The following is a 15,034-nucleotide window of genomic DNA, read 5'->3' on the forward strand; positions in this document are numbered from 1 at the left end:
ACCTCGTACCCAGTACACACCGGCCTGCGAAACGGAAGTCTTTTACTAAATCATGTCACGCAGCTCGAGTTGGTTTATGATGTTGATAAATATTAGTCTCTGTAGTCTATTCATCTCGATATTGGCATCCTTTTACCAGGGCAATGTCTTGTGCCTTTTGCCAGCTAGGCTATGGAGCACTTATGGACTGTTTTGACGTGCTACAGAAAGAGGCACCTTACGGATAGTCTTGCAACTGGATGGCTGAACACAACAAATGTAGAAGTTCGAAAGCTTTCCTCACATTTTAACGTCGGAGGTATGCATACTGCTTTCCCTAAAACTCAAATAAGAACACTCCTAGTTCATCTGAGACATCCGATTTTTGCGTTGACGAAATTTGTGTAGGGTCACCATATACATCTGGGTGTTATATACTTATATACCTAAAAAGCGAAAAAGGAAACACTAAATACTAGTGTATCGAGATATGCACTGCAGGTTTGCACAAATCATTTGCTTTTTCAAAATGATAGGCCGGTTGGGCATTGGGAAACGAATAATTGAAACGACAATGGCTTATTCTACGTAAACGGGTAGTTTGGGGGTAACGTCTCTTTCAATGTCTATAATATTTTGTCACGAAATATTATCATGATCTGCCCCAGATTGCAGCAGTCCCAAATGTGTCAACAAACAATATGAACAAATATGGCTTCAAATGACTTGACAAGTTGAATCATCTTCCAAGAAGGACCAAAGAAACATGTTTTTCTCTTTCAGTTTTGCATTTTATTATCAATTTTCAAATTTTAATCTGCCTAAAGCATGAGTTGAAAGAAGGCTTATGATCATGACAGTTTATCAGTGGTAACCGCTGTGACAGCTTGAAGAATGTCACGCTTGTAAATATACAAAGTTAGGTGAAATTAGACATGTATATCATAGACAATGTACAGTTTACTGGCCTGAAAATAAACTTTGTGAGCATAAAAAGCCTAAATATAACTAAATAAGGCCTTTTTTTATTTACAAAAGGACTCAGGTTTTTTTTTCACTGATCTGACAGTTATTTATTAAAGAATCATTCATTGAAGCTGCTCCAGTGCCAAAAAGTTAGTTAGCTAGTTAGTTAAAAAAAGGTCTTATTTTCTAATGGAATTATATGATTTGAAAATACAGTTATTAAAATTGCTGTATTCAAACATGAATAAATGAATAATACTGAATTTTGAATCTTTAACTTAGAACTGATCATACAAACACTCCATTCAGTAAAAATAAAAACCTAAGACCTTAAACATTTTATCTTGAAAGTGCTAAATAGTAAAAAGATGAAATTCACTGGTTGTTCAAATGGTATTTGGTCAAATTACAATCAATAATAAAGCAAAATTTTTGGCAAATTTATGGGACCAAAATATTTTAATTTTTTTCTTTAAAAAAGTTTTGAAAGGCAGCCAATTGACCAATCAGAGCTATATCAGAGTAACCCACTGAGCATGGAAGGCACACACATTCCCACCGACCCAGCAGACAGGCCACAAGAATGAACTTCCCTCAAACGCTTCAACGCCAGTTGATCGAAGGGTTATCCAATATACACAAATAAATTCCACGCAGATAATTTTTTTTTCAGCAAGCATTACAAGGATTGAGAGCTGAAACTGCCCTTAACGAGGCTGAAGGCCTGCCACAGATTGCAACCAGATTACGACTTTTACAGCAGAAATTTTGATAAGTTCATGTGTTGATATTCTATGGCCTTTTGAATTTTGATAAGTTCATGAGCTTACTAGATGTGCGTTTTCATTGACCTGCAGGAGATATGATTGTTCAGAATGTCTATTAAGAAAATATTTTTCATACATAATGCAAATATGCATAATTCCTCTTCTCATTTTTCAAATCACAAGAGGAACTTTTCTTCAGCTTACAGAGTCTTATCTAATCTTATTTAAACACCTGAGTGGATAACGCTATCCAACTGATAAATCGGTCACGATTTCCAGTGGATAAGAGTTAACAAAACTTACTGCACTATCCACCGGAAAGAGATTTATCTAGTGGAGAGAGTTACCTACCCCTCGAATAACTGGGGCTTGGGGTAGGAATAGGGGAAAGGGGGGGGGGGGGGGTGGAGGGCAAGAACAGCAGTCAACACAAAGAGGAATTAACGAAATGAGAATTGAAGACACGATTTAGGCATCATGTTATCGTCATCCTTGATCAAAATCATTAATTTTTTTTGCAAAACCCTAAAAAGTTTTAATCCTACATAATTTTCACTGGTTACTTTAATGAAATCCCAAATGCAATTTCGTATCATTTAACTTCTAGTGCACTTTCTGTTTTTGCAAGCGTATTCAAGAAATCTCTTGGAGATAATAGTTACATGATACTGCAGTCAAGAGACTGCGCAGCTTCGGCAATGCTTACCACGGCTGAGGCCACTGGCATAGCATAAGGTGAACACGTTGGATGAAGAGCTGCTACTTTGCCAACCACTGGTGCAACATCTCCCATAAACTTGAGGACTTGCTTCAGGATTTCACCCGTTGTAAGATCCCTTTGATTTCTTTCGTTTTCTGCCAACCTTTGGTGTAGATCCCGAGCGATTTGTGCCCTCGAAGTCATCATGTCTGGCAGATCCTCGTCGTCTTTCAGTGTGGTGTTGAAGTATTCCCCGCCGCTTGATTTGATGCCACCCACACGAGCTTCCATCTTTATCAGGAGAGCATTTACTTCTTCTGATTGCCTTCTTTCTAGCTCCTTCATTGACTCTGTTAACTCTTCAGGTGAACGTGTCTCCATTTGATCAAGAAGCTGCTCTTTCTCCCTTTGGTGTACAACGATCATTTCTGAAATGCTCTTCATCACTTTCATTTGTTCCTCGTTTTCATTTTGCACCTCCAGTAGCCGCTCGCCAAGGGCTTGGTTTTCTTTGACGTAGGTTTCCCTTTGCTGCTGGGCTTCTATCAGGCCTGCCTGCTGCATATTCTGCGATTGTTCGCGCTCCTTTTTCATCATTTCTTCCTTTAGCAGTAGCAGCCCAGCTTTCTCCTTTTCTGATCTGGCAATCAGCATTTGCATCTTAACAGAACAGAAACAAAGACTATCGTATTTCTGAATGCACAACGAAAACAAATAAAGGAAACAATTTAGCTTCACTCAAAAGCGTTGAAAAACATTGCTCTTGGCCAAATTCAACCCTCCTCATTACTATGCAATGATGAAATGAGACTATTTCATTAGGGAGAAAAAGGTGTATTGCTATTGTCCAAAGTTGAAAGTGAAAACTGGGAGCGTGCGTTATTTTGTAGGTTGTGACATCGATTGTTTTCTTCCATCTTTCTCAAGGGAACTAGGAAATCTAACGAAGATGAATACCTCCTTTTCCATTGTTCGATTTTCCTGCTGCAAACCAGCGTTGACTTCCTGAAAAACATAACACAAAGTAGGCAGCTTTGGATACCTTATCGTTCAAGTCATGAATAAACTACGAAAAGGTAAACCAGGATACCTTCAAAATGAACATAAAAGCATGATTGGTACCCATTCAGATTTAAGTGTCATGGAAACGTACCGCATTTGTACGTGGATAACTTAACTCCAAAACCCTTCACCAATACCGAGATTGACGAGCTTACCGTTATGTCAGTCTCTTATGTCGTTCAGTCTATAATTCCAATGTGTGTGCATAACGTACCTCAAGCCGTATCCTTTCCCGCTCTATGAAAACTGCTGCTGCTATTTCCCTCGCGGCTCTCTGGTCAAAATCTTTCAGTTGTTTCAGTTTATCACGGTATTGTTTTGTATCCGCAGCTAGTTTCTGTAAAAGAGTATGGAAATATCGTGAGAATTTCCATGGAGTTTTAATTATAGGTCAAACATGTAAAGAACATCATTTTTCAAGCTTATCCATTTGAAAGTAACGATGGTGAAGCAGTGCTGAGTAACTGGTGACCAATGGGAGTTTCTATGTTTAACATATAAACTTAGGGATCAATCTTAAATATCTGGAGAACGATCAGAATAAGATAAGGGCTTCTTACGGAATGAAAGTCGGAGAACGCCTCAGCAATGGCATCTTTAGCACCCAATGCGCTTGCCTCGTAGTCATCTTTGATTTGTCGATAAACGTGCAGCATGTCATCGAATGAATCTAAACCTTCTCTTCCTTGAAGCTGCTCAATGACCGGATCTAGGTGTTTTGTTTTTAGTTGTAACAGAAGATCATCACAGAATTGTCTTGTTAACCTTGAATTCTCAGTCATCCATTCGTTCAACCGTTTCTTGAAAAAACTCTAAAATTGAAATTTATAGAAAGAAAAAAAAACCAATTCAATCGAAGATAATTTTATCAAGCATCCTAAAATATATTAAATTGCGAAGAAACGTAGAGGATACCTCTTTCTTTCAAACAAAATTAATATCTTGCTTCCTTTAATGAGTGTATTAATTCACCATCGGTTTACCAGGAGAACAAAAGAGCCTAGAATGGTCAGTAAACACTGATTACCAAAAAAGTCTCTACAACAAGTTCTTGCAGCTAATATCATGCGACTAGTCCCTTTGAGTACTACCAATTACTGATGTTGTATCAGCTTACTCCCTTCAGCTATGATTTTACTATTCGAAACCGTCTCCCCAAGGCAGAGACTTACAGTATGGATCATCTTTGTGAAGAAGAAGGCAAAATAAATGGCCTTCGAAAATCAGTGTCTTAGCTACTGCTTAAGGGTGTCACCTTCAGTTCCCTCAGTTGCTTCTCCACTGCGGTTGTTGAAATGCCAGACATTTCCGCCATGAACAGATCTTTAGTTTCCTCCATTGCGTATTCGTGACACAAATGTATCTCAGCATTATCACATGGCAGTTTTAAGTCCATAAGCTCGTTATATTTCTGTTGACATTTCTTTATGGTGTCTGAACACTTGTCTTTAACAAACAGATCCCACGCGACCTGAACGTTTGGAACCACATCAGGAGTATTGATGGCACGATAAACGTAATGTGTGACCAGGGCGGCAAGACCTATGAAACAACAAACACTTAGTACTCAGTATTCAGTTCTCAGTTTTTAGTACTGTGAGGCTCCTTTAAGTTTGCACAGTCTGACAAGATTTACAGTCTTAACGTTGTGAAAGGAAGCAAAGGTAAGATAGCATTGGGTAGTACTGGCATCAAAGGAATTTGGTTTAAAGTGAAAGCTAAAAAAAAAACATAAAAGTATAAGCAAATTAGGAACTGAGACCAGAGGATAGAATATATATATTCAGAGGTATTATCAGTGGCTGCATTCGAGTACAAACAGACACACCATAGACTTACACCTATTAATGTTACATAAAAGTTCCAATAAGAAAGCTTAACATTTTGCATCCAAGGGAGTAATTTGTGAGATTTCCTTCACCTTAAATTTGTATTTTTTGAGCAATTTTAAAAGAACGTTGAAGAAGAAAAAGTTCAGAAAATCGTACTTTCCACTGTATCGTTTGAGCTTACATACCACAGAAGGACGCCAATTGACAGATTTCGCTCGAGTTTGAGTTTCCTGTGTTTATGCGGGCAAGAGATTGAGAAAGTACAAAAACTAAAATATAAACAAGAACAAGTACCTTCTCCAGTTACAAGCTCTCCTTTAGTGCTGCTTTGTTTTGGGACTAGCATGGACTTTATCATCTTCTTAAACTGCTCTAATTCACTCAAAAATTGAGGCCGTAATTGATCCTTTTTCGTGTTAGGATTGTTTAACACATTTGGATCAGTTGAAGGAGGGGATAGGGCAAACGCATTAAAACCAGGAAAGAACTACATTTTAGATGCCCTCGGCTACATCTGGTACATCACTCCTACTTCGGGGAGCATTCTGACGGAAAACCTGTGTAAAGAATCATTTATTTGGCTTTAGTATCCCTTCCATTTGCGACCTTTTGAGACGGCGTCTCGACCTTGTTTTGGATTCTAACCTTTTTCAAGAAGTAATCCTTGATGTCTTTGCAGTCGCGTGGAATGGAGGGCACTTCATCTCTCAGCAACCAAATAAAGAAATGAAACGTTCTGTGTAAGAACTCTTCTTCTTTTTTCTTATCAGTTTCTTTCCAGTTAGATCTTGCATGGATTCGTTCAGACAGCTTAGAGATAAAGCTAAATCGACATTAAAGAAAATCCAGAAGTATTGATTAGGACCAAAGTAATCAAAGTCATATTTTATTTGTCGTAACCCGTAAGGAGCCTAAATCAAATTTTGAACATTTCACCTTTCAATCTCTTCAGCTCTAAGTTTCTTCTTGGGAAGAGCATTCCTTTATTATTATTCCTCTATTATTCATGTAATGAATCGAAATTAATGATATCGTTTGATATGAAGAGTGAAAAAACGGTCTTCGCAAATAAGCTTCAATTAAAGCAATTGCTGAAAAGAAACCTGAAAAAAATTCAGGATCCGAACACGTGCTTCCAATTCTTTTGCTTATGTTAACAACCATTGATCCTTACGTTATGGACGAGAGAAAAAAGGACCGTGAATAGTACACACTACTGGCAACCGTTTAGGTCATGTTACAAAATGTGATTGATATGGTAAGGATACTGCAAACTATCGAGATCACGCCTTGTGGGAACACCACTTGAGTTATAAATAAGCACGGAAGCCAACAGAACGGTTAAAGTAAATATCTGATAGTCGAACAGCGTCAACACCCTCTGAATCCAACAGCACCACGGTGACGTCTTGGCCACTTAAGTCCTAAATAAGGTAAGAGACCAGTCATTATTCATTATTCATTTATTTCGCCTGGGGATGGGTGAAGAATTTTTAGGTATCACTTGGTTTTAAGTGGGAACCGATCGAGGATCATTAGTTGCCAAATGAGTATAAAGGGGGCATATAGAATATTTACTGCAGTTGAAAATGTGGAGGGTCGAGAATATCACATAGCCTTATGGCGGGATCGGGTAAGGTAATAAAAAATCCTTCTTCCCCCCCCCCCCCCCCCCCACCTCAGGCGATAAGTAATGACCGGTGCCTTAAGTCTAGAAAGCGTCAGAATACTGAGCTCAAAATTTACCATATTTCCCACATTCGTTCAGCAGAACGCTTTCGACCACACAGGATGTTTGTCTCCTATCATGATAGAAACTTCAGAGATCAAGACCAGTCTGGCTCGGTTCCAAAATCTCGCTGGGACTCAGTCTGTGCTCTGTCCATGAGTTCTCGGTACACTAATGCTGTCATAAACTTTGCACTTAGGCAGTTTCAAGAAAATACTACTGTTTGCGCCAGTCTATGAGGCTCATTTAGTTTTTGTTATCAGAAACCATAGAAACACGCAAGCGGAACCGTCGAGTGTTTTGCGTAACAATGAAGGATAAAACACGGGGGCGAGGGGGAGGGGCCAAATATCAGATTTCAAGTTTTTTAGATATCACTTTCACTCCACATTTTCTTTGAGCACGTCTGTATATCAATTCTAAAAAAAATGAAAAGAGAGGGAGCGATGCCACATATCACATTAATCTGTGGCACGCTTTAACGTTTCAAAGCTTTCTAGCTTTTCAACAGGTCTATCGTGCACACAGTCACGAGAATAAGATAATAACTATGCTAGTACTTGCCATATGCTAATTGTCATCATTGCAGATCCCAAAAACCCCTTAGAACGTCTGATACTTCCTCCTTATTAATATCAAAGGCGCATGCAAGCAAACGTATGAGCGGTATTTAAGCAAAATAGAATCGTGAGTCACGTCATTTGACATACAATATGGGAGATTCGATCTCCTACCACTTAATAATTTGAAATATTACTGTGGCTTATATGGAATAAATTTCCAAAGTCTAAGTTTCACACCTTATATTTCTCTGGCACGATCCATATCCAGATTCCCATGGTCTCCGGATCAAATTCGTGTCCAAGAGGGAATACCTCTGGTTGATCAAAAGCCTCACTCAAAATGTAAGACTTTCCTTTCTGTAAAGGACCAGAGACAGCAACGGTGCACATTGGGCCTGTTCTACAGAGGAAGGTGAAAACTTTAATTTAATTGCCATTACTATACCACATTAGGCTTCAAATTCACACTGAAGTGAAATAAACAATAAACAGACACGCACATGGTAGCTCTTGTTTCAACTTCTTTTTGCAGTAAAATCGTTCCCTTAAATCATCAAATAGAGCGCGGCCTGATGCGCTTCAAATCTTCATGCAAGTCAATGATAAACTTCACAACAGTTTTTGCGTATTTTCTCCTTGTCCTTTCGTTTCGTTTCGCTTTCTCTCGTTTGTTTTTTCTTATTTTCATTTAGTCATGAGGTTTTGTGATTGATTTTTTTAAGGAACTGGCTACCTACTGAGCTTACAGTATTACTTTACTTAATAGAATAGACCTCTTTCATTTGAGTAAGCCCCTTGAGTCTCAATTTAAAATGGTACTAAATTCATTCCATTCATGTTGACGAGGCCTGGCTTACACGCACATGGAAGGATAGCGCTAGTTAGGCCACACAGTTATGAAAATCGTCTACACTGGCCATCATTTATTTCATTGTTACGCATGACAACAGTGCATCTGAACTGGATATCTACCACACAGAATTTTTCATTTCCTGTTTCTCAGGACAAAGCATAGGCCTATACCTTTGACTTTCCTCAGCTCCTCAAGTGCCTCTTCAACTACATACAATGAAGAACGAACTTCATTGGTTTTAACGCATTGACAAGTCTTAGAATCCCACTGATAATTGTTAGGAAGACAGAGAGGGATCGCTCTTGCAGTTTTATCACCAGTCCTCTGCGAAACAGCCCCTAAATAATAAAGTCAGTTTGTCTCACCGTTGCAATGTATTGCTAACCTACTCTACAATCGATTGCCATGACTTGACTTCGTGCATTTTCATAAAAATTACAGCTGAGACATAAAGTTAACTAATGAGTGTTAAGAAAAAAATTTATACACCACATCTCAGAATGATGAAAGGAAAATTGACTATCATCCGTCACTATGATAGAGGGCAATATTCCAGCGATTCAATTCCAGTCAGCAAACTTACACTTTTAATGCGAGAAAAAACTATTCGTGGTACTGCACAGGCTTCCATCTAGTTTATAATATGATAATAAGTGTTAACCTAACCGGTTTTGCTAAACACAGTTTTTAATAAAATCAAGCACATGAAGTTATATTGAATACATGTGTGATCCCTTTGCAATTACTGGGTCTTCCTTACACATCCACATGACTGTGACAATGACAAGCAGGGTTCAAAATAACAGTCGGCTGCCGCCGGCAGCCGGAACTTTTAGCACACTTGTTAGCGATTTTTCACCGAAGAACTAAAATTTTATAGAAATTATTTTGCATATCGATCTTCCAACTGAAGTAAAAGTCGCCGTCATGTTATGGTGAACATTTCATATCAGGTAGGAAAGTAGCCAAGAAATGTTTCAAAAGCTTTTTGGAAACGTAAATGAGTATAAAGTTTCGAAATTTGAAGCGTACAACAGAAGGTATTTTAGTCCACAGTATTCAGCTCAAGCGTGAAACATGCAAGTTTGTGACCACACCGTCACATTACCGTGTTTGTGTCTCTGCACGTACATACTACCTTTAGTCAAGATTTATTCTCCGCCAAATCCTGTTTAGTGTCGTTTGCAAAGCCTTCTCACTCGTTCAAATAGAAGTCAGTACTTGACTGTACGAATTTCCTATAGCGTGAATGGAGAAGCGCGACAATTTGTCCGAACAAAGTTGTATATTTCACGCTTGAACAAACACGGAAGAGATTCTAATGCTGAAATTATTTTAGCAATTTAACGTATACTATATGTACACCATATACATACATATTTTCTTAAACAAGAAAAGGTTTCTCAAGGGAAAGAGTAAATTTTGATTCAGGAAGATTTTAGTCATTGCTAGGCAACGGGTCCCGTTTCAGCAATACACGTAAATTTCTTATTGACAGCTGGGGAAAAAAAGAGCCCAGACAAAAGCCTACAAATCCTAGCTAAAAGCTGAAAAATTATTTTGAACTCTGGACAAGCAGTTTCGGGGCGATAAAGGTGCCATACCTGTTCTCAGTTCACCGCTCTCTTTCTGGAATTCCTGTCAGTAGGTACAAAGCGTAAATAATTCAATATAAAGAAACTTGTTTCTCAGGTATTTCTGTCCACGACATTTTATCAAACATCGAAAAAGGATATACAAATAAATGGCCGACGTTGCAATTGAAAATAGCTGGATCACACACACACACACAAAAAAAAATGATGATAGTTAACTGAACGAGACACATATATCATAACACCAAGACTGCTTCTTGTGACGCTAAGAATGCCGGAAGACTGAGGAAGGTTTGATGTTCATTCTTTCAGCATACGTAAGAATTAACAACTATTGGTTTTGTAGCTTTCATTACCAGTCAACCACACTGATAGATCACAAAGACACAACCCCTTCATAAAATTCCCATATCGCTATGCCTTACTAGAGATTCGAAACTGCTTTTTGAAATTACAAAAATTGTTTTTCTGCCACAAGCAAAAATTTCTTCAAATGAAACAAATTGTAGTCAGTTCAAGCTTACCGCCATTTTTTGACCAAGGCCACTGAGAGGATCAACTCTCGATACCAAACTCTCTCCTCTGCTATACACTAAAGACAGAAAATTAGAAACGTTTAATCATTCAAGAATGCATTAAACACAAAATTGAGTCAGTCGAAAAGCAGTGGAAACTTGATGGTCTGAACCTAATCAAATCAGTTTAAAGTGTTGAAAGTTGGGCTACTCAATGGAATTTTATCGCAGTCAGCAAACCACTTATTTCAAACGACTCTTAAATAACGGAGATCAAATCACATGGTATCTACAGCATGAAGTTCCCTTTCTCTTGAGAAATTCGCGAGTGAAGCGGCGAGTGGCTCGGTTTGTGAACCATTTCACGGGAAACCATGAGCACAACAACGAAACTCAAATAACGTTGACGGCTTCTCTGGAAGCCACTAGATGCAATTTGTTATCGAACAGGTTGTTATCGGACAGTTCAATCGGTCAATCACATTCAAAGTTGTGGTTTAAATAAACTAAATAGCACTTAAAAGAAAAACTTGGCTACTCTTCTTTTCTCGGAAATTGTAATTTTCATGATTAATTGGTTATAAGACTTCGTGTCATCCGATTCGGTCTGTAATCATACTCGTGATATTTGTTTGCGATGTCGATGTTTGCAGTGAATTAAACATGCAATTACGCCGATACCCTCTTTTTGCTGAAAACAGTATTTAAAGCAATCAAATTTCTTTTTTTAAAATTTCACAGAAATTGACTATTAGGTAGTGGTGAAGGAAAGCTTGAGGAAGTGACAGAAATATACAATAACCGGCTGAAAAAAAAGATCCACAAAACCTGAATGAAAAAGCTAGATAAAAACATCAGTCAATCGAGTAGAAGCATTTCTTAGCTTTCAACGACAGCAATCGTTATCAATTTACAGGAAAATACAATTTCTCAGAAATGGTTACCTCCTGTGATCATAGTTAACACTTTGTGTAAAGCAGATGTACACCTATCAGCCACGTAATAGATGATATTGTACATATAAATTTTTCCTTTCGTAAAATTTGTATTTTCTTTCGTTTTTGACGATATGCTTCTTTTACCTTTTTTAGGTACATCAGCTGTAGGATAATTTGTCGCTTCTGGCCATTAGTTGTTGCGTTACTCTGTTTACGACATCAAATATTCATTTTTACCTCAATTGAATTGGGAACATATTTTTTCCCGATGCCTATTTCTAGGAAAACATTGTTGCGCTTCAAGAACCTTTTTTGAAGCGAAAACATTCGGCAAATCATGTGACCGACTCTAAGACTGCTTCATGAACGCAGAAAGATCACGCCACAAGCTTAACAGATCAACTCTGAGTACAATAACGAAACTCAAATAGAGTTGACGGCTTCTTTGGAAGCCACCAGATATATGGCCTATGGCTAACTAAACATTAGAGATGATTTACCTGCGACAGCCAAAAAAAAACAGAGGAGTCGACGTGTAGACAGTGTAACGTCACGTGATAGTTGTTATCCAATAGGATGCCAGATTTTACATGTGCTCGCGATCTTGTACTCGAGTCTTCAGTGAACCGACTTATGGATTAAAAGTATCGTTTGTTTATGTTTACAAGACCCGTTTGTTGCTGTACAAAGCCACAACGTTACAGACAGAGATCCTGAAAATGTTGAAGAGGAGATTACTGGGTATAATTTGAGAGCGGATGGAGACGAAGAAGTGGCAAAGTTCTTGTACCGGCGATAACCCCGCTTTTCTCCGTCAGTGGTCGCTTGAATACCTTCTTTATACGATTCTAATCGTGATTACAACTTATATTTGAGAAAATAAAACACTGGCCGACACAAAAACTTCAAACAGATGAAGTCTTGATGCACATTAACCCACGCAGAGTTATGCAAATTTTCCCTAATACTTAATTCTTTGTCTCTGACCCATAGGATTACATATAAACATCATACTTTGACAAGTTTTGAGATCAAAAGTCAGTGTTAGAGAAAATAATTCTTGAGGTGTTGTTCCAAGAACCCTGTCATTGTATAAGTGACGATTCAGAGCCTACGGATAATACCGATCAATTCAAACAAACAAACACCGCTCGAAGAAATGAAGAGACCGGAAGGAAAATTGAAAGCGAAAATAGATTCTCCATATCTGTTGCGGCGAAGGAAAGAAAAGTGATAATTCAAAGTTACCTTTCAGAAACAGATTATTTACTATCATTTATTTCACTGTAGTAGGCTGGAAAGTAATACAAATATTCCATTTTCTCTTTTTCCCGGAATTCGTGGCTGATTCAAATACTTGTTGATAAACTAATATCAAACCCCACTTTTCCTCGGTTATTTTTATCCTGTTTGACTTCTGTGGCAGAAATCTTTCACAAAAATTACTTTGTACACTTTGCTATCACTCACATTTTAGTAAACGCTTTTTGTCAGTGGAAAGAAACTGAAAGACAGCTCATATTCAGTACTGGTTCCCCTACCGTGAGCCGAGCGACTTGTCCAGTGGTCACGATGTTCGTGTTCCGTGACTAGCAACAGTTTGAGTCGGCAGTCAAGGAGTGCTTCAATTAGAGTCGATGAAAAGGTATTTACTTTAACTATAACTAGGTCACCGACCACCAGACAACAAACAATTCGACAGATGGAGTTCCAACGCTTCGTATAGCTTTACAAAGCCGAATGTGAATTCCGAACTCCAAGTTCTTTTAGGAAATAAATATTTACTTCGTACCCAGTACACACCGGCCTGCATAACGGAAGTCAACTACTAAATCATGTCACGCTAATCAAGTTGGTTTATGTTGTTAATAAATTTTAGTCTCTGTAGTCTATGCATCGATGCATCTATGCATCTCGATGTTGGCATCCTTTTACCAAGATAATGTCGTGTGTTTTTTGCCAGCTGGGCTATGGAGCACCCATGGACTGGAAGCACCTTACGGATAGTCTTGCAACTGAATGGCTAAACACAACAAATGTAGAAGTCCGAAAGCTTTGCTGAAATTTTAACGTTGGAGGTATGCATACTGCTTTCCCTAAAACTCAAATAAGAACACTACTAGTTCTCTGAGACATTTGATTATTGTATTGATGAAATTTGTGTAGAGTCTCTACATACATCTGGGTGGTATATACCTATATACCTAAAAGGCAAGAAAGGAAACACTGATAACTTGCATCGAGATATGCACTGCAGGTTTGCACTAATCATTTTGCTTTTTCAAAGTCGGTTGGGCATTGGGAAACGAATATTTAAAACGGCAATGGCTTATCCTGCATAAACTGGCAGTTTGAAGGTAACTGTCATGAAAGCAACGACCACGGTAGCGCCCAACTTCTAAATTAGGATAATTAATTCCAAACTCTCAAAATTAACATCCAATCAAAGTAACCCACGATCAAACTATTAGACGCCATGGCTTACCAGAAGATTGGGTCGAGTTTAATAGGATGAGGTTTGAAACAGCAAAAAGTTGTATTCTCAAAGTATCGTCGCATTGGTAACACCAATTTCTCCTAACGAAAAGGTCTTTTGAATACTTATACATTCAGTATATTGCATTTACCAAAGCTAATCTTCCGAACTGTTCGTCGACGGTTTAGTTTCATGGAGGAATCTTCAAAAAGGTTTTCCCGGTGCCTCATTGTGTCTGTGGATTGCAATAGCTTTAGGTTGATTGTCCTTTTTGGCTCTGATTCTGTTTAAGATTTCTCATTGAAAAAGAGAAAAGAAACTAGCTAATGGCCAAAGCAAAAAAACATTGCAATGTGCGACATATTGCGTCAGAACATTGCGTATCATGACAACATAAACAATCTGGAATCATTCGGTGTCAGCACTTGGTATTGTCTGTCCTCCAATAGATCATAAGTGAGAACCAATCAGAATGCGTGCATATTTGAGCTTATTATATAATATGTAATAACGCATGATATGAACAGAATTATAACCACAAAGGAGGAGCATGCCAGTTAAATCAACGAATAAATAGATAAATTAAAAATACTTTATGAAACTATTAGTAGGCAATATTTTTCTCGCGGGAAAGCAACATAGATGAGTAAATTGAATAAAATTTTAAAAAACGTAATCCTTATTCGCATTAGTTTGTTGTCTTTTCCCGTGAAAATTGTTATTGGCATTTGTGGGGTAGAGGAACAACCTCGTCACTATACCACTAAGACAACGTACAGAGCCACAAGCCTCGTTTACAGTTACCATGCCAATAGGCATATGATCGAGCAATCGGAGTTTATTTGCGAGGGAGTATAACTTAAGTATTCTTCTGGATTCTTCTTGTTATTTCCACAGGCTACAGCTTAGGTCTAATTTCAAGATGCAGGAGAGCTTTGATAGTTTGATGAATGAGAAAGCATTTCTTCTTATTATTTTCTCTCAAATATAGAGGATGGTGGAATTGTGAGGAATTTGGATTTATCAGTAAAACAAGGCCAAAGCACTCCTTAATGTGAT

At 38.1% G+C, this 15,034-nt stretch overlaps 2 long non-coding RNA genes and 1 pseudogene across 3 annotated transcripts; 1 reads left to right on the forward strand and 2 right to left on the reverse strand.

Annotated features, from left to right (window-relative positions):
* The first annotated feature begins 29 nt into the window (after window positions 1-29).
* Window positions 30-6,043, forward strand: LOC149049054 (uncharacterized). Its single transcript, XR_016185193.1, has 3 exons — window positions 30-298; window positions 4,934-5,138; window positions 5,727-6,043. It is a non-coding gene; the product is annotated as an uncharacterized LOC149049054 (long non-coding RNA).
* LOC149049055 (guanylate-binding protein 6-like) lies at window positions 749-8,140 on the reverse strand (annotated as a pseudogene). The gene is made up of 9 exons (XR_016185177.1): window positions 7,836-8,140; window positions 6,575-6,730; window positions 5,952-6,129; window positions 5,601-5,863; window positions 4,730-5,016; window positions 4,035-4,286; window positions 3,689-3,811; window positions 3,370-3,417; window positions 749-3,072 (listed from the first exon to the last, which is right to left on the reverse strand). The product of XR_016185177.1 is annotated as a guanylate-binding protein 6-like (transcript).
* Window positions 8,141-8,265: 125 nt separating this feature from the next.
* Window positions 8,266-12,036, reverse strand: LOC149049056 (uncharacterized). Its single transcript, XR_016185181.1, has 4 exons — window positions 12,000-12,036; window positions 10,571-10,638; window positions 10,056-10,089; window positions 8,266-8,789 (listed from the first exon to the last, which is right to left on the reverse strand). It is a non-coding gene; the product is annotated as an uncharacterized LOC149049056 (long non-coding RNA).
* Between the last annotated feature and the right edge of the window lie 2,998 nt (window positions 12,037-15,034).

This window comes from Pocillopora damicornis, chromosome 3, assembly GCF_964200805.1.
Source record: "Pocillopora damicornis chromosome 3, jaPocDami1.2, whole genome shotgun sequence".
Classification (NCBI taxonomy): domain Eukaryota; kingdom Metazoa; phylum Cnidaria; class Anthozoa; order Scleractinia; family Pocilloporidae; genus Pocillopora; species Pocillopora damicornis.